We start from the raw sequence: 27,969 nt of genomic DNA, 5'->3' as shown, positions 1-27,969 counted from the left end.
TCTAGTCAGAGTAACCCACCGTCCAGACCTCTAGTCAGAGTAACATCCCCCCGACCTCTAGTCAGAGTAACCCACACCCCAGACATCTAGTCAGAGTAACACCCCAACCTCTAGTCAGAGTAACCCATCCCCCAGACATCTAGTCAGAGTAACACTCCCCCGACCTCCAGTCAGAGTAACCCACCGTCCAGACCTGTAGTCAGAGTAACATCCCCCAGACCTCTAGTCAGAGTAACCCACCGTCCAGACCTCTAGTCAGAGTAACATCCCCCAGACCTCTAGACAGAGTAACATCCCCCAGACCTCTAGTCAGAGTAACACCCCCAGACAGCTAGTCAGAGTAACACCCCCAGACCTCCAGTCAGAGTAACACCCCCAAACCCCTAGTCAGAGTAACACCCCCAGACATCTAGTCAGAATAACACCGCCAGACCTCTATTCAGAGTAACCCACCCTCCAGACATCTAGTCAGAGTAACATCCTCCAGACCCCTATTCAGAGTAACACCCCCAGACCTCTAGTCAGAGTAACATCCCCCAGACCTCTAGTCAGAGTAACACCCCGAGACCTCTAGTCAGAGTAGCATCCCCCCGACATCTAGTCAGAGTAACACCCCGAGACCTCTAGTCAGAGTAACATCCCCCCGACCTCTAGTCAGAGTAACACCCCGAGACCTCTAGTCAGAGTAGCATCCCCCCGACATCTAGTCAGAGTAACACCCCGAGACCTCTAGTCAGAGTAAGACCCCCAGACCTCTAGTCAGAGTAACATCCTCCAGACCCCTATTCAGAGTAACACCCCCAGACCTCTAGTCAGAGTAACATCCCCCAGACCTCTAGTCAGAGTAACCCACCCTCCAGACCTCTAGTCAGAGTAACACCCCCAGAACTCCAGTCAGAGTAACACACCCAGACCCCAAGTCAGAGTAACATCCCCCAGACATCTAGTCACCGTAACAACCCCAGACATCTAGTCAGTAACCCACCCCCCAGACATCCAGTCAGAGTAACACCCCCAGAACTCTATTCAGAGTAACCCACCCTCCAGACCTCCAGTCAGAATAACACCCCCACACATCTAGTCAGAGTAACACCCCAACCTCTAGTCAGAGTAACCCATCCCCAAGACCTCTAGTCAGAGTAACATCCCCCAGACCTCTAGTCAGAGTAACATCCCCCAGACCTCTAGTCAGAGTAACCCACACCCCAGACATCTAGTCAGAGTAACACACCAACCTCTAGTCAGAGTAACCCATCCCCCAGACAACTAGTCAGAGAAACACCACCCCAACCCTCTAGTCAGACTAACAGCCACCCAGACTCATAGTCAGAGTAACACCACCCAAGACATCCAGTCAGAGTAACACCCCCAGACCCCTAGTCAGAGTAACATCCCCCAGACCTCTACTCAGAGTAACCCACCCCTCAGACATCAAGTCAGAGTAGCACTACCCCGACCTCCAGTCAGAGTAACCCACCGTCCAGACCTGTAGTCAGAGTAACATCCCCCAGACCTCTAGTCAGAGTAACCCACCGTCCAGACCTGTAGTCAGAGTAACATCCCCCAGACCTCTAGACAGAGTAACATCCCCCAGACCTCTAGACAGAGTAACATCCCCCAGACCTCTAGTCAGAGTAAACCACCCTCCAGACCTCCAGTCAGAGTAACACCCCCAGACATCTAGTCAGAGTAACACCCCGAGACCCCTGGTCAGAGTAACATCCCCCAGACCTCTAGTCAGAGTAACATCCCCCAGACCTCTAGTCAGAGTAACATCCCCCAGACCTCTAGTCAGAGTAACCCACACCCCAGACATCTAGTCAGAGTAACACACCAACCTCTAGTCAGAGTAACCCATCCCCCAGACAACTAGTCAGAGAAACACCACCCCAACCCTCTAGTCAGACTAACAGCCACCCAGACTCATAGTCAGAGTAACACCACCCAAGACATCCAGTCAGAGTAACACCCCCAGACCCCGAGTCAAAGTAACATCCCCCAGACCTCTAGTCAGAGTAACCCACCCCTCAGACATCAAGTCAGAGTAACACTCCCCCGACCTCCAGTCAGAGTAACCCACCGTCCAGACCTGTAGTCAGAGTAACATCCCCCAGACCTCTAGACAGAGTAACATCCCCCAGACCTCTAGACAGAGTAACATCCCCCAGACCTCTAGTCAGAGTAAACCACCCTCCAGACCTCCAGTCAGAGTAACACCCCCAGACATCTAGTCAGAGTAACACCCCCAGACCTCCAGTCAGAGTAACACCCCCAAACCCCTAGTCAGAGTAACACCCCCAGACATCTAGTCAGAATAACACCGCCAGACCTCTATTCAAAGTAACCCACCCTCCAGACATCTAGTCAGAGTAACACCCCGAGACCTCTAGTCAGAGTAACATCCTCCAGACCCCTATTCAGAGTAACACCCCCAGACCTCTAGTCAGAGTAACATCCCCCAGACCTCTAGTCAGAGTAACCCACCCTCCAGACCTCTAGTCAGAGTAACACCCCCAGAACTCCAGTCAGAGTAACACACCCAGACCCCTAGTCAGAGTAACATCCCCCAGACATCTAGTCACAGTAACAACCCCAGACATCTAGTCAGTAACCCACCCCCCAGACATCCAGTCAGAGTAACACCCCCAGAACTCTAGTCAGAGTAACCCACCCTCCAGACCTCCAGTCAGAGTAACACCCCCACACATCTAGTCAGAGTAACACCCCCAGACATCTAGTCAGTAACCCACCCCCCAGACCTCCAGTCAGAGTAACACCCCCAGAACTCTAGTCAGAGTAACCCACCCTCCAGACCTCCAGTCAGAGTAACACCCCCACACATCTAGTCAGAGTAACACCCCAACATCTAGTCAGAGTAACCCATCCCCCAGACATCTAGTCAGAGAAACACCACCCCAACCCTCTAGTCAGACTAACAGCCACCCAGACTCATAGTCAGAGTAACACCACCCAAGACATCCAGTCAGAGTAACACCCCAGACCCCTAGTCAAACATCCCCCAGACGTCTAGTCAGAGTAACCCACCCCCCAGACATCTAGTCAGAGTAACACCCCGAGACCTCTAGTCAGAGTAACATCCCCCAGACCACTAGTCAGAGTAACCCACCCCCCAGACATCCAGTCAGAGTAACATCCCCCAGACCTCTAGTCAGAGTAACCCACCTCCCAGACATCTAGTCAGAGTAACACTCCCCCGACCTCCAGTCAGAGTAACCCACCCCCCAGACATCTAGAAAGAGTAACACCCCCAGACATCTAGTCAGAGTAACACCCCGAGACCCCTGGTCAGAGTAACATCCCCCAGACCTCTAGTCAGAGTAACCCACCCCCCAGACATCTAGTCAGAGTAACACTCCCCCGACCTCCAGTCAGAGTAACCCACCCCCCAGACATCTAGACAGAGTAACACCCCCAGACATCTAGTCAGAGTAACATCTCCCAGACCTCTAGTCAGAGTAACCCACCGTCCAGACCTCTAGTCAGAGTAACATCCCCCCGACCTCTAGTCAGAGTAACCCACACCCCAGACATCTAGTCAGAGTAACACCCCAACCTCTAGTCAGAGTAACCCATCCCCCAGACATCTAGTCAGAGTAACACTCCCCCGACCTCCAGTCAGAGTAACCCACCGTCCAGACCTGTAGTCAGAGTAACATCCCCCAGACCTCTAGTCAGAGTAACCCACCGTCCAGACCTCTAGTCAGAGTAACATCCCCCAGACCTCTAGACAGAGTAACATCCCCCAGACCTCTAGTCAGAGTAACACCCCCAGACAGCTAGTCAGAGTAACACCCCCAGACCTCCAGTCAGAGTAACACCCCCAAACCCCTAGTCAGAGTAACACCCCCAGACATCTAGTCAGAATAACACCGCCAGACCTCTATTCAGAGTAACCCACCCTCCAGACATCTAGTCAGAGTAACATCCTCCAGACCCCTATTCAGAGTAACACCCCCAGACCTCTAGTCAGAGTAACATCCCCCAGACCTCTAGTCAGAGTAACCCACCCTCCAGACCTCTAGTCAGAGTAACACCCCCAGAACTCCAGTCAGAGTAACACACCCAGACCCCAAGTCAGAGTAACATCCCCCAGACATCTAGTCACCGTAACAACCCCAGACATCTAGTCAGTAACCCACCCTCCAGACCTCCAGTCAGAATAACACCCCCACACATCTAGTCAGAGTAACACCCCAACCTCTAGTCAGAGTAACCCATCCCCAAGACCTCTAGTCAGAGTAACATCCCCCAGACCTCTAGTCAGAGTAACATCCCCCAGACCTCTAGTCAGAGTAACCCACACCCCAGACATCTAGTCAGAGTAACACACCAACCTCTAGTCAGAGTAACCCATCCCCCAGACAACTAGTCAGAGAAACACCACCCCAACCCTCTAGTCAGACTAACAGCCACCCAGACTCATAGTCAGAGTAACACCACCCAAGACATCCAGTCAGAGTAACACCCCCAGACCCCTAGTCAGAGTAACATCCCCCAGACCTCTACTCAGAGTAACCCACCCCTCAGACATCAAGTCAGAGTAGCACTACCCCGACCTCCAGTCAGAGTAACCCACCGTCCAGACCTGTAGTCAGAGTAACATCCCCCAGACCTCTAGTCAGAGTAACCCACCGTCCAGACCTCTAGTCAGAGTAACATCCCCCAGACCTCTAGACAGAGTAACATCCCCCAGACCTCTAGTCAGAGTAAACCACCCTCCAGACCTCCAGTCAGAGTAACACCCCCAGACATCTAGTCAGAGTAACACCCCCAGACCTCCAGTCAGAGTAACACCTCCAAACCCCTAGTCAGAGTAACACCCCCAGACATCTAGTCAGAATAACACCGCCAGACCTCTATTCAGAGTAACCCACCCTCCAGACATCTAGTCAGAGTAACACCCCGAGACCTCTAGTCAGAGTAGCATCCCCCCGACATCTAGTCAGAGTAACACCCCGAGACCTCTAGTCAGAGTAAGACCCCCAGACCGCTAGTCAGAGTAACATCCTCCAGACCCCTATTCAGAGTAACACCCCCAGACCTCTAGTCAGAGTAACATCCCCCAGACCTCTAGTCAGTAACCCACCCTCCAGACCTCTAGTCAGAGTAACACCCCCAGAACTCCAGTCAGAGTAACACACCCAGACCCCTAGTCAGAGTAACATCCCCCAGACATCTAGTCACCGTAACAACCCCAGACATCTAGTCAGTAACCCACCCCCCAGACATCCAGTCAGAGTAACACCCCCAGAACTCTAGTCAGAGTAACCCACCCTCCAGACCTCCAGTCAGAGTAACACCCTCACACATCTAGTCAGAGTAACACCCCCAGACATCTAGTCAGTAACCCACCCCCCAGACCTCCAGTCAGAGTAACACCCCCAGAACTCTATTCAGAGTAACCCACCCTCCAGACCTCCAGTCAGAATAACACCCCCACACATCTAGTCAGAGTAACACCCCAACCTCTAGTCAGAGTAACCCATCCCCAAGACCTCTAGTCAGAGTAACATCCCCCAGACCTCTAGTCAGAGTAACATCCCCCAGACCTCTAGTCAGAGTAACCCACACCCCAGACATCTAGTCAGAGTAACACACCAACCTCTAGTCAGAGTAACCCATCCCCCAGACAACTAGTCAGAGAAACACCACCCCAACCCTCTAGTCAGACTAACAGCCACCCAGACTCATAGTCAGAGTAACACCACCCAAGACATCCAGTCAGAGTAACACCCCCAGACCCCTAGTCAGAGTAACATCCCCCAGACCTCTACTCAGAGTAACCCACCCCTCAGACATCAAGTCAGAGTAGCACTACCCCGACCTCCAGTCAGAGTAACCCACCGTCCAGACCTGTAGTCAGAGTAACATCCCCCAGACCTCTAGTCAGAGTAACCCACCGTCCAGACCTCTAGTCAGAGTAACATCCCCCAGACCTCTAGACAGAGTAACATCCCCCAGACCTCTAGTCAGAGTAAACCACCCTCCAGACCTCCAGTCAGAGTAACACCCCCAGACATCTAGTCAGAGTAACACCCCCAGACCTCCAGTCAGAGTAACACCTCCAAACCCCTAGTCAGAGTAACACCCCCAGACATCTAGTCAGAATAACACCGCCAGACCTCTATTCAGAGTAACCCACCCTCCAGACATCTAGTCAGAGTAACACCCCGAGACCTCTAGTCAGAGTAGCATCCCCCCGACATCTAGTCAGAGTAACACCCCGAGACCTCTAGTCAGAGTAAGACCACCAGACCGCTAGTCAGAGTAACATCCTCCAGACCCCTATTCAGAGTAACACCCCCAGACCTCTAGTCAGAGTAACATCCCCCAGACCTCTAGTCAGAGTAACACCCCGAGACCTCTAGTCAGAGTAGCATCCCCCCGACATCTAGTCAGAGTAACACCCCGAGACCTCTAGTCAGAGCAACATCCCCCCGACCTCTAGTCAGAGTAACACCCCGAGACCTCTAGTCAGAGTAGCATCCCCCCGACATCTAGTCAGAGTAACACCCCGAGACCTCTAGTCAGAGTAAGACCCCCAGACCTCTAGTCAGAGTAACATCCTCCAGACCCCTATTCAGAGTAACACCCCCAGACCTCTAGTCAGAGTAACATCCCCCAGACCTCTAGTCAGAGTAACCCACCCTCCAGACCTCTAGTCAGAGTAACACCCCCAGAACTCCAGTCAGAGTAACACACCCAGACCCCAAGTCAGAGTAACATCCCCCAGACATCTAGTCACCGTAACAACCCCAGACATCTAGTCAGTAACCCACCCCCCAGACATCCAGTCAGAGTAACACCCCCAGAACTCTATTCAGAGTAACCCACCCTCCAGACCTCCAGTCAGAATAACACCCCCACACATCTAGTCAGAGTAACACCCCAACCTCTAGTCAGAGTAACCCATCCCCAAGACCTCTAGTCAGAGTAACATCCCCCAGACCTCTAGTCAGAGTAACATCCCCCAGACCTCTAGTCAGAGTAACCCACACCCCAGACATCTAGTCAGAGTAACACACCAACCTCTAGTCAGAGTAACCCATCCCCCAGACAACTAGTCAGAGAAACACCACCCCAACCCTCTAGTCAGACTAACAGCCACCCAGACTCATAGTCAGAGTAACACCACCCAAGACATCCAGTCAGAGTAACACCCCCAGACCCCTAGTCAGAGTAACATCCCCCAGACCTCTACTCAGAGTAACCCACCCCTCAGACATCAAGTCAGAGTAGCACTACCCCGACCTCCAGTCAGAGTAACCCACCGTCCAGACCAGTAGTCAGAGTAACATCCCCCAGACCTCTAGTCAGAGTAACCCACCGTCCAGACCTCTAGTCAGAGTAACATCCCCCAGACCTCTAGACAGAGTAACATCCCCCAGACCTCTAGTCAGAGTAAACCACCCTCCAGACCTCCAGTCAGAGTAACACCCCCAGACATCTAGTCAGAGTAACACCCCCAGACCTCCAGTCAGAGTAACACCTCCAAACCCCTAGTCAGAGTAACACCCCCAGACATCTACTCAGAATAACACCGCCAGACCTCTATTCAGAGTAACCCACCCTCCAGACATCTAGTCAGAGTAACACCCCGAGACCTCTAGTCAGAGTAGCATCCCCCCGACATCTAGTCAGAGTAACACCCCGAGACCTCTAGTCAGAGTAACATCCCCCAGACCTCTAGTCAGAGTAACCCACCCTCCAGACCTCTAGTCAGAGTAACACCCCCAGAACTCCAGTCAGAGTAACACACCCAGACCCCTAGTCAGAGTAACATCCCCCAGACATCTAGTCACCGTAACAACCCCAGACATCTAGTCAGTAACCCACCCCCCAGACATCCAGTCAGAGTAACACCCCCAGAACTCTAGTCAGAGTAACCCACCCTCCAGACCTCCAGCCAGAGTAACACCCTCACACATCTAGTCAGAGTAACACCCCCAGACATCTAGTCAGTAACCCACCCCCCAGACCTCCAGTCAGAGTAACACCCCCAGAACTCTATTCAGAGTAACCCACCCTCCAGACCTCCAGTCAGAATAACACCCCCACACATCTAGTCAGAGTAACACCCCAACCTCTAGTCAGAGTAACCCATCCCCAAGACCTCTAGTCAGAGTAACATCCCCCAGACCTCTAGTCAGAGTAACATCCCCCAGACCTCTAGTCAGAGTAACCCACACCCCAGACATCTAGTCAGAGTAACACACCAACCTCTAGTCAGAGTAACCCATCCCCCAGACAACTAGTCAGAGAAACACCACCCCAACCCTCTAGTCAGACTAACAGCCACCCAGACTCATAGTCAGAGTAACACCACCCAAGACATCCAGTCAGAGTAACACCCCCAGACCCCTAGTCAGAGTAACATCCCCCAGACCTCTACTCAGAGTAACCCACCCCTCAGACATCAAGTCAGAGTAGCACTACCCCGACCTCCAGTCAGAGTAACACCCCCAGACATCTAGTCAGAGTAACACCCCCAGACCTCCAGTCAGAGTAACACCTCCAAACCCCTAGTCAGAGTAACACCCCCAGACATCTAGTCAGAATAACACCCCGAGACCTCTACAGAGTAGCATCCCCCCGACATCTAGTCAGAGTAACACCCCGAGACCTCTAGTCAGAGTAAGACCCCCAGACCGCTAGTCAGAGTAACATCCTCCAGACCCCTATTCAGAGTAACACCCCCAGACCTCTAGTCAGAATAACATCCCCCAGACCTCTAGTCAGAGTAACCCACCTTCCAGACCTCTAGTCAGAGTAACACCCCCAGAACTCCAGTCAGAGTAACACACCCAGACCCCTAGTCGGAGTAACATCCCCCAGACATCTAGTCACAGTAACAACCCCAGACATCTAGTCAGTAACCCACCCCCCAGACCTCCAGTCAGAGTAACACCCCCAGAACTCTAGTCAGAGTAACCCACCCTCCAGACCTCCAGTCAGAGTAACACCCCCACACATCTAGTCAGAGTAACCCATCCCCCAGACATCTAGTCAGAGTAACACCACCCAAGACATCCAGTCAGAGTAACACCCCGAGACCCCGAGTCAGAGTAACATCCCCCAGACCTCTAGTCAGAGTAACCCACCCCCCAGACATCTAGTCAGAGTAACACTCCCCCGACCTCCAGTCAGAGTAACCCACCCCCCCCAGACATCTAGACAGAGTAACACTGTCCAGACCTCTAGTCAGAGTAACATCCCCCAGACCTCTAGTCAGAGTAACATCCCCCAGACCTCTAGTCAGAGTAACCCACCCTCCAGATATCTAGACAGAGTAACACCCCCAGACATCTTGTCAGAGTAACATCCCCCAGACCTCTAATAAGAGTAACCCACCCTCCAGACCTCCAGTCAGAGTAACACCCCCAGGCATCTAGAGTAACACCCCCAGACATCTAGTCAGTAGCCCACCCCCCAGACATCTAGTCAGAGTAACACCCCAACCTCTAGTCAGAGTAACCCATCCCCCAGACATCTAGTCAAAGAAACACCACCCCAAACCTCTAGTCAGACTAAAAGCCACCCAGACTCATAGTCAGAGTAACACCACCCAAGACATCCCGTCAGAGTAACACTCCCCCGACCTCCAGTCAGAGTAACCCACCCCCCAGACATCTAGACAGAGTAACATCCCCAGACATCTAGTCAGAGTAACATCCCCCTGACCTCTAGTCAGAGTAACACCACCATACATCTAGTCAGAGTAACATCCTCCAGACCACCAGTCAGAGTAACACCCCCAGACCCCTAGTCAGAGTAACATCCCCCAGACCTCCAGTCAGAGTAACATCCCCCAGACCTCTAGTCAGTGTAACCCACACTCCAGACATCTAGACAGAGTAACACCCCCAGACATCTAGTCAGAGTAACATCCCCCAGACCTCTAGTCAGAGTAACATACCCCAGACATCTAGTCAGAGTAACCCACCCTCCAGACCTCCAGTCAGAGTAACACCCCCAGACCTCCAGTCAGAATAACACTCCCAGACACCTAGTCAAACACCCCCAGACATCTAGTCAGAATAACACGCCCAGACCTCTAGTCAGAGTAACCCACCCTCCAGACATCTAGTCAGAGTAACACCCCGAGACCTCTAGTCAAACATCCCCCAGACCTCCAGTCAGAGTAACAACCCCAGACCCCTAGTCAGAGTTACCCACCCTCCAGACCTCCAGTCAGAGTAACAACCCCAGACCCCTAGTCAGAGTAACATCCCCCAGACCTCTAGTCAGAATAACACCCCCAGACCTCTAGTCAGAGTAACCCACCCTCCAGACGTCTAGTCAGAGTAACACCCCGAGACCTCTAGTCAGAGAAATATCCCCCAGACATCTAGTCAGAGTAACACACCGAGACCTCTAGTCAGAGTAACCCATCCCCCAGACCTCTAGTCAGAGTAACACCCTCAGACATCGACTCAGAGTAACACCCCCAGACCTCTAGTCAGAGTAACCCACCCTCCAGACCTCCAGTCAGAGTAACAACCCCAGACCCCTAGTCAGAGTAACATCCCCCAGACCTCTAGTCAGATTAACATCCCCCAGACCTCTAGTCAGAGTAACCCACCCTCCAGACATCTAGTCAGAGTAACACCCCGGGACCTCTAGTCAAACATCCCCCAGACCTCTAGTCAGAGTAAACCACCCTCTAGACGTCCAGTTAGAGTAACACCCCCAGACCCCTAGTCAAACACCCCCAGACATCTAGTCAGAGTAACCCACCCTCCAGACATCTAGTCAGAGTAACACCCCGGGACCTCTAGTCAAACATCCCCCAGACCTCTAGTCAGAGTAAACCACCCTCTGGACGTCCAGTCAGAGTAACACCACCCAAGACATCCCGTCAGAGTAACACTCCCCCGACCTCCAGTCAGAGTAACCCACCCCCCAGACATCTAGACAGAGTAACATCCCCAGACATCTAGTCAGAGTAACATCCCCCTGACCTCTAGTCAGAGTAACACCACCATACATCTAGTCAGAGTAACATCCTCCAGACCACCAGTCAGAGTAACACCCCCAGACCCCTAGTCAGAGTAACATCCCCCAGACCTCCAGTCAGAGTAACATCCCCCAGACCTCTAGTCAGTGTAACCCACACTCCAGACATCTAGACAGAGTAACACCCCCAGACATCTAGTCAGAGTAACATCCCCCAGACCTCTAGTCAGAGTAACATACCCCAGACATCTAGTCAGAGTAACCCACCCTCCAGACCTCCAGTCAGAGCAACACCCCCAGACCTCCAGTCAGAATAACACTCCCAGACACCTAGTCAAACACCCCCAGGCATCTAGTCAGAATAACACGCCCAGACCTCTAGTCAGAGTAACCCACCCTCCAGACATCTAGTCAGAGTAACACCCCGAGACCTCTAGTCAAACATCCCCCAGACCTCCAGTCAGAGTAACAACCCCAGACCCCTAGTCGGAGTAACATCCCCTAGAACTCTAGTCAGGGTAACATCCCCAGACCTCTAGTCAGAGTAACCCACCCTCCAGACCTCCAGTCAGAGTAACACCCCCAGACCCCTAGTCAAACACCCGCAGACATCTAGTCAGAATAACACCCCCAGACCTCTAGTCAGAATAACATCCCCAGACCTCTAGTCAGAGTAACATCCCCCAGACATCTAGTCAGAGTAACACCCCGAGACCTCTAGTCAGACTAACCCATCCCCCAGACCTCTAGTCAGAGTGACACACTCAGACATCGACACAGAGTAACACCCCTCAGACCTCTAGTCAGAGTAACCCACCCTCCAGACCTCCAGTCAGAGTAACAACCCCAGACCCCTATTCAGAGTAACATCCCCCAGACCTCTAGTCAGATTAACATCCCCCAGACCTCTAGTCAGAGTAAACCACCCTCCAGACCGCCAGTCAGAGTAACACCCCCAGACCCCTAGTCAAACACCTGCAGACATCTAGTCAGAATAACACCCCCAGACCTCTAGTCAGAATAACACCCCCAGACCTCTAGTCAGAGTAACATCCCCCAGACATCTAGTCAGAGTAACATCCCCCAGACCTCTAGTCAGAATAACACCCCCAGACCTCTAGTCAGAGTAACCCACCCTCCAGACGTCTAGTCAGAGTAACACCCCGAGACCTCTAGTCAGAGAAATATCCCCCAGACATCTAGTCAGAGTAACACACCGAGACCTCTAGTCAGAGTAACCCATCCCCCAGACCTCTAGTCAGAGTAACACCCTCAGACATCGACTCAGAGTAACACCCCCAGACCTCTAGTCAGAGTAACCCACCCTCCAGACCTCCAGTCAGAGTAACAACCCCAGACCCCTAGTCAGAGTAACATCCCCCAGACCTCTAGTCAGATTAACATCCCCCAGACCTCTAGTCAGAGTAACCCACCCTCCAGACATCTAGTCAGAGTAACACCCCGGGACCTCTAGTCAAACATCCCCCAGACCTCTAGTCAGAGTAAACCACCCTCTAGACGTCCAGTTAGAGTAACACCCCCAGACACCTAGTCAAACACCCCCAGACATCTAGTCAGAGTAACCCACCCTCCAGACATCTAGTCAGAGTAACACCCCGGGACCTCTAGTCAAACATCCCCCAGACCTCTAGTCAGAGTAAACCACCCTATGGACGTCCAGTCAGAGTAACACCACCCAAGACATCCCGTCAGAGTAACACTCCCCCGACCTCCAGTCAGAGTAACCCACCCCCCAGACATCTAGACAGAGTAACATCCCCAGACATCTAGTCAGAGTAACATCCCCCTGACCTCTAGTCAGAGTAACACCACCATACATCTAGTCAGAGTAACATCCTCCAGACCACCAGTCAGAGTAACACCCCCAGACCCCTAGTCAGAGTAACATCCCCCAGACCTCCAGTCAGAGTAACTTCCCCCAGACCTCTAGTCAGTGTAACCCACACTCCAGACATCTAGACAGAGTAACACCCCCAGACATCTAGTCAGAGTAACATCCCCCAGACCTCTAGTCAGAGTAACATACCCCAGACATCTAGTCAGAGTAACCCACCCTCCAGACCTCCAGTCAGAGCAACACCCCCAGACCTCCAGTCAGAATAACACTCCCAGACACCTAGTCAAACACCCCCAGGCATCTAGTCAGAATAACACGCCCAGACCTCTAGTCAGAGTAACCCACCCTCCAGACATCTAGTCAGAGTAACACCCCGAGACCTCTAGTCAAACATCCCCCAGACCTCCAGTCAGAGTAACAACCCCAGACCCCTAGTCGGAGTAACATCCCCTAGAACTCTAGTCAGGGTAACATCCCCAGACCTCTAGTCAGAGTAACCCACCCTCCAGACCTCCAGTCAGAGTAACACCCCCAGACCCCTAGTCAAACACCCGCAGACATCTAGTCAGAATAACACCCCCAGACCTCTAGTCAGAATAACATCCCCAGACCTCTAGTCAGAGTAACATCCCCCAGACATCTAGTCAGAGTAACACCCCGAGACCTCTAGTCAGAGTAACCCATCCCCCAGACCTCTAGTCAGAGTGACACACTCAGACATCGACACAGAGTAACACCCCTCAGACCTCTAGTCAGAGTAACCCACCCTCCAGACCTCCAGTCAGAGTAACAACCCCAGACCCCTATTCAGAGTAACATCCCCCAGACCTCTAGTCAGATTAACATCCCCCAGACCCCTAGTCAGAGTAAACCACCCTCCAGACCGCCAGTCAGAGTAACACCCCCAGACCCCTAGTCAAACACCTGCAGACATCTAGTCAGAATAACACCCCCAGACCTCTAGTCAGAATAACATCCCCAGACCTCTAGTCAGAGTAACATCCCCCAGACATCTAGTCAGAGTAACACCCCCAGACATCTAGTCAGTAACCCACCCCCCAGACCTCCAGTCAGAGTAACACCCCCAGAACTCTATTCAGAGTAACCCACCCTCCAGACCTCCAGTCAGAATAACACCCCCACACATCTAGTCAGAGTAACACCCCAACCTCTAGTCAGAGTAACCCATCCCCAAGACCTCTAGTCAGAGTAACATCCCCCAGACCTCTAGTCAGAGTAACATCCCCCAGACCTCTAGTCAGAGTAACCCACACCCCAGACATCTAGTCAGAGTAACACACCAACCTCTAGTCAGAGTAACCCATCCCCCAGACAACTAGTCAGAGAAACACCACCCCAACCCTCTAGTCAGACTAACAGCCACCCAGACTCATAGTCAGAGTAACACCACCCAAGACATCCAGTCAGAGTAACACCCCCAGACCCCTAGTCAGAGTAACATCCCCCAGACCTCTACTCAGAGTAACCCACCCCTCAGACATCAAGTCAGAGTAGCACTACCCCGACCTCCAGTCAGAGTAACACCCCCAGACATCTAGTCAGAGTAACACCCCCAGACCTCCAGTCAGAGTAACACCTCCAAACCCCTAGTCAGAGTAACACCCCCAGACATCTAGTCAGAATAACACCCCGAGACCTCTACAGAGTAGCATCCCCCCGACATCTAGTCAGAGTAACACCCCGAGACCTCTAGTCAGAGTAAGACCCCCAGACCGCTAGTCAGAGTAACATCCTCCAGACCCCTATTCAGAGTAACACCCCCAGACCTCTAGTCAGAATAACATCCCCCAGACCTCTAGTCAGAGTAACCCACCTTCCAGACCTCTAGTCAGAGTAACACCCCCAGAACTCCAGTCAGAGTAACACACCCAGACCCCTAGTCGGAGTAACATCCCCCAGACATCTAGTCACAGTAACAACCCCAGACATCTAGTCAGTAACCCACCCCCCAGACCTCCAGTCAGAGTAACACCCCCAGAACTCTAGTCAGAGTAACCCACCCTCCAGACCTCCAGTCAGAGTAACACCCCCACACATCTAGTCAGAGTAACCCATCCCCCAGACATCTAGTCAGAGTAACACCACCCAAGACATCCAGTCAGAGTAACACCCCGAGACCCCGAGTCAGAGTAACATCCCCCAGACCTCTAGTCAGAGTAACCCACCCCCCAGACATCTAGTCAGAGTAACACTCCCCCGACCTCCAGTCAGAGTAACCCACCCCCCCCAGACATCTAGACAGAGTAACACTGTCCAGACCTCTAGTCAGAGTAACATCCCCCAGACCTCTAGTCAGAGTAACATCCCCCAGACCTCTAGTCAGAGTAACCCACCCTCCAGATATCTAGACAGAGTAACACCCCCAGACATCTTGTCAGAGTAACATCCCCCAGACCTCTAATAAGAGTAACCCACCCTCCAGACCTCCAGTCAGAGTAACACCCCCAGGCATCTAGAGTAACACCCCCAGACATCTAGTCAGTAGCCCACCCCCCAGACATCTAGTCAGAGTAACACCCCAACCTCTAGTCAGAGTAACCCATCCCCCAGACATCTAGTCAAAGAAACACCACCCCAAACCTCTAGTCAGACTAAAAGCCACCCAGACTCATAGTCAGAGTAACACCACCCAAGACATCCCGTCAGAGTAACACTCCCCCGACCTCCAGTCAGAGTAACCCACCCCCCAGACATCTAGACAGAGTAACATCCCCAGACATCTAGTCAGAGTAACATCCCACTGACCTCTAGTCAGAGTAACACCACCATACATCTAGTCAGAGTAACATCCTCCAGACCACCAGTCAGAGTAACACCCCCAGACCCCTAGTCAGAGTAACATCCCCCAGACCTCCAGTCAGAGTAACATCCCCCAGACCTCTAGTCAGTGTAACCCACACTCCAGACATCTAGACAGAGTAACACCCCCAGACATCTAGTCAGAGTAACATCCCCCAGACCTCTAGTCAGAGTAACATACCCCAGACATCTAGTCAGAGTAACCCACCCTCCAGACCTCCAGTCAGAGTAACACCCCCAGACCTCCAGTCAGAATAACACTCCCAGACACCTAGTCAAACACCCCCAGACATCTAGTCAGAATAACACGCCCAGACCTCTAGTCAGAGTAACCCACCCTCCAGACATCTAGTCAGAGTAACACCCCGAGACCTCTAGTCAAACATCCCCCAGACCTCCAGTCAGAGTAACAACCCCAGACCCCTAGTCAGAGTTACCCACCCTCCAGACCTCCAGTCAGAGTAACAACCCCAGACCCCTAGTCAGAGTAACATCCCCCAGACCTCTAGTCAGAATAACACCCCCAGACCTCTAGTCAGAGTAACCCACCCTCCAGACGTCTAGTCAGAGTAACACCCCGAGACCTCTAGTCAGAGAAATATCCCCCAGACATCTAGTCAGAGTAACACACCGAGACCTCTAGTCAGAGTAACCCATCCCCCAGACCTCTAGTCAGAGTAACACCCTCAGACATCGACTCAGAGTAACACCCCCAGACCTCTAGTCAGAGTAACCCACCCTCCAGACCTCCAGTCAGAGTAACAACCCCAGACCCCTAGTCAGAGTAACATCCCCCAGACCTCTAGTCAGATTAACATCCCCCAGACCTCTAGTCAGAGTAACCCACCCTCCAGACATCTAGTCAGAGTAACACCCCGGGACCTCTAGTCAAACATCCCCCAGACCTCTAGTCAGAGTAAACCACCCTCTAGACGTCCAGTTAGAGTAACACCCCCAGACCCCTAGTCAAACACCCCCAGACATCTAGTCAGAGTAACCCACCCTCCAGACATCTAGTCAGAGTAACACCCCGGGACCTCTAGTCAAACATCCCCCAGACCTCTAGTCAGAGTAAACCACCCTCTGGACGTCCAGTCAGAGTAACACCACCCAAGACATCCCGTCAGAGTAACACTCCCCCGACCTCCAGTCAGAGTAACCCACCCCCCAGACATCTAGACAGAGTAACATCCCCAGACATCTAGTCAGAGTAACATCCCCCTGACCTCTAGTCAGAGTAACACCACCATACATCTAGTCAGAGTAACATCCTCCAGACCACCAGTCAGAGTAACACCCCCAGACCCCTAGTCAGAGTAACATCCCCCAGACCTCCAGTCAGAGTAACATCCCCCAGACCTCTACTCAGTGTAACCCACACTCCAGACATCTAGACAGAGTAACACCCCCAGACATCTAGTCAGAGTAACATCCCCCAGACCTCTAGTCAGAGTAACATACCCCAGACATCTAGTCAGAGTAACCCACCCTCCAGACCTCCAGTCAGAGCAACACCCCCAGACCTCCAGTCAGAATAACACTCCCAGACACCTAGTCAAACACCCCCAGGCATCTAGTCAGAATAACACGCCCAGACCTCTAGTCAGAGTAACCCACCCTCCAGACATCTAGTCAGAGTAACACCCCGAGACCTCTAGTCAAACATCCCCCAGACCTCCAGTCAGAGTAACAACCCCAGACCCCTAGTCGGAGTAACATCCCCTAGAACTCTAGTCAGGGTAACATCCCCAGACCTCTAGTCAGAGTAACCCACCCTCCAGACCTCCAGTCAGAGTAACACCCCCAGACCCCTAGTCAAACACCCGCAGACATCTAGTCAGAATAACACCCCCAGACCTCTAGTCAGAATAACATCCCCAGACCTCTAGTCAGAGTAACATCCCCCAGACATCTAGTCAGAGTAACACCCCGAGACCTCTAGTCAGAGTAACCCATCCCCCAGACCTCTAGTCAGAGTGACACACTCAGACATCGACACAGAGTAACACCCCTCAGACCTCTAGTCAGAGTAACCCACCCTCCAGACCTCCAGTCAGAGTAACAACCCCAGACCCCTATTCAGAGTAACATCCCCCAGACCTCTAGTCAGATTAACATCCCCCAGACCTCTAGTCAGAGTAAACCACCCTCCAGACCGCCAGTCAGAGTAACACCCCCAGACCCCTAGTCAAACACCTGCAGACATCTAGTCAGAATAACACCCCCAGACCTCTAGTCAGAATAACACCCCCAGACCTCTAGTCAGAGTAACATCCCCCAGACATCTAGTCAGAGTAACATCCCCCAGACCTCTAGTCAGAATAACACCCCCAGACCTCTAGTCAGAGTAACCCACCCTCCAGACGTCTAGTCAGAGTAACACCCCGAGACCTCTAGTCAGAGAAATATCCCCCAGACATCTAGTCAGAGTAACACACCGAGACCTCTAGTCAGAGTAACCCATCCCCCAGACCTCTAGTCAGAGTAACACCCTCAGACATCGACTCAGAGTAACACCCCCAGACCTCTAGTCAGAGTAACCCACCCTCCAGACCTCCAGTCAGAGTAACAACCCCAGACCCCTAGTCAGAGTAACATCCCCCAGACCTCTAGTCAGATTAACATCCCCCAGACCTCTAGTCAGAGTAACCCACCCTCCAGACATCTAGTCAGAGTAACACCCCGGGACCTCTAGTCAAACATCCCCCAGACCTCTAGTCAGAGTAAACCACCCTCTAGACGTCCAGTTAGAGTAACACCCCCAGACCCCTAGTCAAACACCCCCAGACATCTAGTCAGAGTAACCCACCCTCCAGACATCTAGTCAGAGTAACACCCCGGGACCTCTAGTCAAACATCCCCCAGACCTCTAGTCAGAGTAAACCACCCTATGGACGTCCAGTCAGAGTAACACCACCCAAGACATCCCGTCAGAGTAACACTCCCCCGACCTCCAGTCAGAGTAACCCACCCCCCAGACATCTAGACAGAGTAACATCCCCAGACATCTAGTCAGAGTAACATCCCCCTGACCTCTAGTCAGAGTAACACCACCATACATCTAGTCAGAGTAACATCCTCCAGACCACCAGTCAGAGTAACACCCCCAGACCCCTAGTCAGAGAAACATCCCCCAGACCTCCAGTCAGAGTAACTTCCCCCAGACCTCTAGTCAGTGTAACCCACACTCCAGACATCTAGACAGAGTAACACCCCCAGACATCTAGTCAGAGTAACATCCCCCAGACCTCTAGTCAGAGTAACATACCCCAGACATCTAGTCAGAGTAACCCACCCTCCAGACCTCCAGTCAGAGCAACACCCCCAGACCTCCAGTCAGAATAACACTCCCAGACACCTAGTCAAACACCCCCAGGCATCTAGTCAGAATAACACGCCCAGACCTCTAGTCAGAGTAACCCACCCTCCAGACATCTAGTCAGAGTAACACCCCGAGACCTCTAGTCAAACATCCCCCAGACCTCCAGTCAGAGTAACAACCCCAGACCCCTAGTCGGAGTAACATCCCCTAGAACTCTAGTCAGGGTAACATCCCCAGACCTCTAGTCAGAGTAACCCACCCTCCAGACCTCCAGTCAGAGTAACACCCCCAGACCCCTAGTCAAACACCCGCAGACATCTAGTCAGAATAACACCCCCAGACCTCTAGTCAGAATAACATCCCCAGACCTCTAGTCAGAGTAACATCCCCCAGACATCTAGTCAGAGTAACACCCCGAGACCTCTAGTCAGAGTAACCCATCCCCCAGACCTCTAGTCAGAGTGACACACTCAGACATCGACACAGAGTAACACCCCTCAGACCTCTAGTCAGAGTAACCCACCCTCCAGACCTCCAGTCAGAGTAACAACCCCAGACCCCTATTCAGAGTAACATCCCCCAGACCTCTAGTCAGATTAACATCCCCCAGACCCCTAGTCAGAGTAAACCACCCTCCAGACCGCCAGTCAGAGTAACACCCCCAGACCCCTAGTCAAACACCTGCAGACATCTAGTCAGAATAACACCCCCAGACCTCTAGTCAGAATAACACCCCCAGACCTCTAGTCAGAGTAACATCCCCCAGACATCTAGTCAGAGTAACACCCCGAGACCTCTAGTCAGAGTAACACCCTCAGACCTCTAGTCAGAGTAACCGACCCTCCAGACATCTAGTCAGAGTAACACCCTGAGACCTCTAGTCAGAGACATATCCCCCAGACATCTAGTCAGAGTAACACCCCGAGAACTCTAGTCAGAGTAACCCATCCCCCAGACCTCTAGTCAGAGTAACACCCTCAGACATCGACTCAGAGTAACACCCCCAGACCTCTAGTCAGAGTTACCCACCCTCCAGACCTCCAGTCAGAGTAACAACCCCAGACCCCTAGTCAGAGTAACATCCCCCAGACCTCTAGTCAGAATAACACCCCCAGACCTCTAGTCAGAGTAACCCACCCTCCAGACGTCTAGTCAGAGTAACACCCCGAGACCTCTAGTCAGAGAAATATCCCCCAGACATCTAGTCAGAGTAACACACCGAGACCTCTAGTCAGAGTAACCCATCCCCCAGACCTCTAGTCAGAGTAACACCCTCAGACATCGACTCAGAGTAACACCCCCAGACCTCTAGTCAGAGTAACCCACCCTCCAGACCTCCAGTCAGAGTAACAACCCCAGACCCCTAGTCAGAGTAACATCCCCCAGACCTCTAGTCAGATTAACATCCCCCAGACCTCTAGTCAGAGTAACCCACCCTCCAGACATCTAGTCAGAGTAACACCCCGGGACCTCTAGTCAAACATCCCCCAGACCTCTAGTCAGAGTAAACCACCCTCTAGACGTCCAGTTAGAGTAACACCCCCAGACCCCTAGTCAAACACCCCCAGACATCTAGTCAGAATAACACCCCCAGACCTCTAGTCAGAGTAACCCACCCTCCAGACATCTAGTCAGAGTAACACCCCGAGACCTCTAGTCAAACATCCCCCAGACCTCTAGTCAGAGTAAACCACCCTCCAGACCTCCAGTTAGAGTAACACCCCCAGACCCCTAGTCAAACACCCCCAGCCATCTAGTCAGAATAACACCACCATACATCTAGTCAGAGTAACATCCTCCAGACCACCAGTCAGAGTAACACCCCCAGACCCCTAGTCAGAGTAACATCCCCCAGACCTCCAGTCAGAGTAACATCCCCCAGACCTCTAGTCAGTGTAACCCACACTCCAGACATCTAGACAGAGTAACACCCCCAGACATCTAGACAGAGTAACACCCCCAGACATCTAGTCAGAGTAACATCCCCCAGACCTCTAGTCAGAGTAACATACCCCAGACATCTAGTCAGAGTAACCCACCCTCCAGACCTCCAGTCAGAGTAACACCCCCAGACCTCCAGTCAGAATAACACTCCCAGACACCTAGTCGGAGTAACATCCCCTACAACTCTAGTCAGGGTAACATCCCCAGACCTCTAGTCAGAGTAACCCACCCTCCAGACCTCCAGTCAGAGTAACACCACCAGACCCCTAGTCAAACACCCGCAGACATCTAGTCAGAATAACACCCCCAGACCTCTAGTCAGAATAACATCCCCAGACCTCTAGTCAGAGTAACATCCCCCAGACATCTAGTCAGAGTAACACCCCGAGACCTCTAGTCAGAGTAACCCATCCCCCAGACCTCTAGTCAGAGTGACACACTCAGACATCGACACAGAGTAACACCCCTCAGACCTCTAGTCAGAGTAACCCACCCTCCAGACCTCCAGTCAGAGTAACAACCCCAGACACCTATTCAGAGTAACATCCCCCAGACCTCTAGTCAGATTAACATCCCCCAGACCTCTAGTCAGAGTAAACCACCCTCCAGACCTCCAGTCAGAGTAACACCCCCAGACCCCTAGTCAAACACCTGCAGACATCTAGTCAGAATAACACCCCCAGACCTCTAGTCAGAATAACACCCCCAGACCACTAGTCAGAGTAACATCCCCCAGACATCTAGTCAGAGTAACACCCCGAGACCTCTAGTCAGAGTAACACCCTCAGACCTCTAGTCAGAGTAACCGACCCTCCAGACATCTAGTCAGAGTAACACCCTGAGACCTCTAGTCAGAGACATATCCCCCAGACATCTAGTCAGAGTAACACCCCGAGAACTCTAGTCAGAGTAACCCATCCCCCAGACCTCTAGTCAGAGTAACACCCTAAGACATCGAATCAGAGTAACACCCCCAGACCTCTAGTCAGAGTTACCCACCCTCCAGACCTCCAGTCAGAGTAACAACCCCAGACCCCTAGTCAGAGTAACATCCCCCAGACCTCTAGTCAGAATAACACCCCCAGACCTCTAGTCAGAGTAACCCACCCTCCAGACATCTAGTCAGAGAAACACCCCGAGACCTCTAGTCAAACATCCCCAGACCTCCAGTCAGAGTAACACCCCCAGACCCCTAGTCGGAGTAACATCCCCTAGAACTCTAGTCAGCGTAACATCCCCGGACCTCTAGTCAGAGTAACCCACCCTCCAGACGTCCAGTCAGAGTCACACCCCCAGACCCCTAGTCAAACACCCGCAGACATCTAGTCAGAATAACACCCCCAGACCTCTAGTCAGAATAACACCCCCAGACCTCTAGTCAGAGTAACATCCCCCAGACATCTAGTCAGAGTAACACCCCGAGACCTCTAGTCAGAGTAACCCATCCCCCAGACCTCTAGTCAGAGTAACACACTCAGACATCGACACACAGTAACACCCCTCAGACCTCTAGTCAGAGTAACCCACACTCCAGACCTCCAGTCAGAGTAACAACCCCAGACCCCTATTCAGAGTAACATCCCCCAGACCTCTAGTCAGATTAACATCCCCCAGACCTCTAGTCAGAGTAAACCACCCTCCAGACCTCCAGTTAGAGTATCACCCCGAGACCCCTAGTCAAAGACGCCCAGACATCTAGTCAGAATAACACCACCAGACCTCTAGTCAGAGTAACCCACCCTCCAGACGTCTAGTCAGAGTAACACCCCGAGACCTCTAGTCAGAGAAATATCCCCCAGACATCTAGTCAGATTAACACCCCGAGACCTCTAGTCAGAGTAACCCATCCGCCAGACCTCTAGTCAGAGTGACACCCTCAGACATCGACTCAGAGTAACACCCCCAGACCTCTAGTCAGAGTAACCCACCCCCCAGACATCTAGTCAGAGTAACACTCCCCCGACCTCCAGTCAGAGTAACCCACCCCCCAGACATCTAGACAGAGTAACACCCCCAGACATCTAGTCAGAGTAACATCCCCCCAGACCTCTAGTCAGAGTAACCCACCGTCCAGACCTCTAGTCAGAGTAACATCCCCCAGACCTCTAGTCAGAGTAACATCCCCCAGACCTCTAGTCAGAATAACCCACCGTCCAGACCTCTAGTCAGAGTAACATCCCCCAGACCTCCAGTCAGAGTAACACCCCCAAACCCCTAGTCAGAGTAACACCCCGAGACGTCTAGTCAGAGTAACACCCTCAGACCTCTAGTCAGAGTAACCGACCCTCCAGACATCTAGTCAGAGTAACACCCTGAGACCTCTAGTCAGAGACATATCCCCCAGACATCTAGTCAGAGTAACACCCCGAGAACTCTAGTCAGAGTAACCCATCCCCCAGACCTCTAGTCAGAGTAACACCCTCAGACATCGACTCAGAGTAACACCCCCAGACCTCTAGTCAGAGTTACCCACCCTCCAGACCTCCAGTCAGAGTAACAACCCCAGACCCCTAGTCAGAGTAACATCCCCCAGACCTCTAGTCAGAATAACACCCCCAGACCTCTAGTCAGAGTAACCCACCCTCCAGACGTCTAGTCAGAGTAACACCCCGAGACCTCTAGTCAGAGAAATATCCCCCGGACATCTAGTCAGAGTAACACACCGAGACCTCTAGTCAGAGTAACCCATCCCCCAGACCTCTAGTCAGAGTAACACCCTCAGACATCGACTCAGAGTAACACCCCCAGACCTCTAGTCAGAGTAACCCACCCTCCAGACCTCCAGTCAGAGTAACAACCCCAGACCCCTAGTCAGAGTAACATCCCCCAGACCTCTAGTCAGATTAACATCCCCCAGACCTCTAGTCAGAGTAACCCACCCTCCAGACATCTAGTCAGAGTAACACCCCGGGACCTCTAGTCAAACATTCCCCAGACCTCTAGTCAGAGTAAACCACCCTCTAGACGTCCAGTTAGAGTAACACCCCCAGACCCCTAGTCAAACACCCCCAGACATCTAGTCAGAATAACACCCCCAGACCTCTAGTCAGAGTAACCCACCCGCCAGACATCTAGTCAGAGTACCACCCCGAGACCTCTAGTCAAACATCCCCCAGACCTCTAGTCAGAGTAAACCACCCTCCAGACCTCCAGTTAGAGTAACACCCCCAGACCCCTAGTCAAACACCCCCAGACATCTAGTCAGAATAACACCACCATACATCTAGTCAGAGTAACATCCTCCAGACCACCAGTCAGAGTAACACCCCCAGACCCCTAGTCAGAGTAACATCCCCCAGACCTCCAGTCAGAGTAACATCCCCCAGACCTCTAGTCAGTGTAACCGACACTCCAGACATCTAGACAGAGTAACACCCCCAGACATCTAGACAGAGTAACACCCCCAGACATCTAGTCAGAGTAACATCCACCAGACCTCTAGTCAGAGTAACATACCCCAGACATCTAGTCAGAGTAACCCACCCTCCAGACCTCCAGTCAGAGTAACACCCCCAGACCTCCAGTCAGAATAACACTCCCGGACACCTAGTCAAACACCCCCAGACATCTAGTCAGAATAACACGCCCAGACCTCTAGTCAGAGTAACCCACCCTCCAGACATTAGTCAGAGTAACACCCCGAGACCTCTAGTCAAACATCCCCCAGACCTCCAGTCAGAGTAACAACCCCAGACCCCTAGTCGGAGTAACATCCCCTAGAACTCTAGTCAGGGTAACATCTTCAGACCTCTAGTCAGAGTAACCCACCCTCCAGACCTCCAGTCAGAGTAACACCACCAGACCCCTAGTCAAACACCCGCAGACATCTAGTCAGAATAACACCCCCAGACCTCTAGTCAGAATAACATCCCCAGACCTCTAGTCAGAGTAACATCCCCCAGACATCTAGTCAGAGTAACACCCCGAGACCTCTAGTCAGAGTAACCCATCCCCCAGACCTCTAGTCAGAGTGACACACTCAGACATCGACACAGAGTAACACCCCTCAGACCTCTAGTCAGAGTAACCCACCCTCCAGACCTCCAGTCAGAGTAACAACCCCAGACCCCTATTCAGAGTAAAATCCCCCAGACCTCTAGTCAGATTAACATCCCCCAGACCTCTAGTCAGAGTAAACCACCCTCCAGACATCCAGTCAGAGTAACACCCCCAGACCCCTAGTCAAACACCTGCAGACATCTAGTCAGAATAACACCCCCAGACCTCTAGTCAGAATAACACCCCCAGACCTCTAGTCAGAGTAACATCCCCCAGACATCTAGTCAGAGTAACACCCCGAGACCTCTAGTCAGAGTAACACCCTCAGACCTCTAGTCAGAGTAACCGACCCTCCAGACACCTAGTCAGAGTAACACCCTGAGACCTCTAGTCAGAGACATATCCCCCAGACATCTAGTCAGAGTAACACCCCGAGAACTCTAGTCAGAGTAACCCATCCCCCAGACCTCTAGTCAGAGTAACAACCCCAGACCCCTAGTCGGAGTAACATCCCCTACAACTCTAGTCAGGGTAACATCCCCAGACCTCTAGTCAGAGTAACCCACCCTCCAGACCTCCAGTCAGAGTAACACCACCAGACCCCTAGTCAAACACCCGCAGACATCTAGTCAGAATAACACCCCCAGACCTCTAGTCAGAATAACATCCCCAGACCTCTAGTCAGAGTAACATCCCCCAGACATCTAGTCAGAGTAACACCCCGAGACCTCTAGTCAGAGTAACCCATCCCCCAGACCTCTAGTCAGAGTGACACACTCAGACATCGACACAGAGTAACACCCCTCAGACCTCTAGTCAGAGTAACCCACCCTCCAGACCTCCAGTCAGAGTAACAACCCCAGACCCCTATTCAGAGTAACATCCCCCAGACCTCTAGTCAGATTAACATCCCCCAGACCTCTAGTCAGAGTAAACCACCCTCCAGACCTCCAGTCAGAGTAACACCCCCAGACCCCTAGTCAAACACCTGCAGACATCTAGTCAGAATAACACCCCCAGACCTCTAGTCAGAATAACACCCCCAGACCACTAGTCAGAGTAACATCCCCCAGACATCTAGTCAGAGTAACACCACGAGACCTCTAGTCAGAGTAACACCCTCAGACCTCTAGTCAGAGTAACCGACCCTCCAGACATCTAGTCAGAGTAACACCCTGAGACCTCTAGTCAGAGACATATCCCCCAGACATCTAGTCAGAGTAACACCCCGAGAACTCTAGTCAGAGTAACCCATCCCCCAGACCTCTAGTCAGAGTAACACCCTCAGACATCGACTCAGAGTAACACCCCCAGACCTCTAGTCAGAGTTACCCACCCTCCAGACCTCCAGTCAGAGTAACAACCCCAGACCCCTAGTCAGAGTAACATCCCCCAGACCTCTAGTCAGAATAACACCCCCAGACCTCTAGTCAGAGTAACCCACCCTCCAGACGTCTAGTCAGAGTAACACCCCGAGACCTCTAGTCAGAGAAATATCCCCCAGACATCTAGTCAGAGTAACACACCGAGACCTCTAGTCAGAGTAACCCATCCCCCAGACCTCTAGTCAGAGTAACACCCTCAGACATCGACTCAGAGTAACACCCTCAGACCTCTAGTCAGAGTAACCCACCCTCCAGACCTCCAGTCAGAGTAACAACCCCAGACCCCTAGTCAGAGTAACATCTCCCAGACCTCTAGTCAGATTAACATCCCCCAGACCTCTAGTCAGAGTAAACCAACCTCCAGACATCTAGTCAGAGTAACACCCCGAGACCTGTAGTCAGAGTAACCCACCCTCCAGACATCTAGTCAGAGTAACACCCCGGGACCTCTAGTCAAACATCCCCCAGACCTCTAGTCAGAGTAAACAACCCTCTAGACGTCCAGTTAGAGTAACACCCCCAGACCCCTAGTCAAACACCCCCAGACATCTAGTCAGAATAACACCCCCAGACCTCTAGTCAGAGTAACCCACCCTCCAGACATCTAGTCAGAGTAACACCCCGAGACCTCTAGTCAAACATCCCCCAGACCTCTAGTCAGAGTAAACCACCCTCCAGACCTCCAGTTAGAGTAACACCCCCAGACCCCTAGTCAAACACCCCCAGACATCTAGTCAGAATAACACCCCCAGACCTCTAGTCAGAGTAACCCACCCTCCAGACATCTAGTCAGAGAAACACCCCGAGACCTCTAGTCAAACATCCCCCAGACCTCCAGTCAGAGTAACACCCCCAGACCCCTAGTCGGAGTAACATCCCCTAGAACTCTAGTCAGCGTAACATCCCCGGACCTCTAGTCAGAGTAACCCACCCTCCAGACGTCCAGTCAGAGTCACACCCCCAGACCCCTAGTCAAACACCCGCAGACATCTAGTCAGAATAACACCCCCAGACTACTAGTCAGAATAACACCCCCAGACCTCTAGTCAGAGTAACATCCCCCAGACATCTAGTCAGAGTAACACCCCGAGACCTCTAGTCAGAGTAACCCATCCCCCAGACCTCTAGTCAGAGTAACACACTCAGACATCGACACAGAGTAACACCCCTCAGACCTCTAGTCAGAGTAACCCACACTCCAGACCTCCAGTCAGAGTAACAACCCCAGACCCCTATTCAGAGTAACATCCCCCAGACCTCTAGTCAGATTAACATCCCCCAGACCTCTAGTCAGAGTAAACCACCCTCCAGACCTCCAGTTAGAGTATCACCCCCAGACCCCTAGTCAAAACGCCCAGACATCTAGTCAGAATAACACCACCAGACCTCTAGTCAGAGTAACCCACCCTCCAGACGTCTAGTCAGAGTAACACCCCGAGACCTCTAGTCAGAGAAATATCCCCCAGACATCTAGTCAGATTAACACCCCGAGACCTCTAGTCAGAGTAACCCATCCGCCAGACCTCTAGTCAGAGTGACACCCTCAGACATCGACTCAGAGTAACACCCCCAGACCTCTAGTCAGAGTAACCCACCCCCCAGACATCTAGTCAGAGTAACACTCCCCCGACCTCCAGTCAGAGTAACCCACCCCCCAGACATCT

The sequence above is a fragment of the Hypanus sabinus genome, chromosome 12 (assembly GCF_030144855.1).
Source record: "Hypanus sabinus isolate sHypSab1 chromosome 12, sHypSab1.hap1, whole genome shotgun sequence".
NCBI lineage: Eukaryota > Metazoa > Chordata > Chondrichthyes > Myliobatiformes > Dasyatidae > Hypanus > Hypanus sabinus.
Note: the sequence above shows the minus strand (reverse complement) of the source record.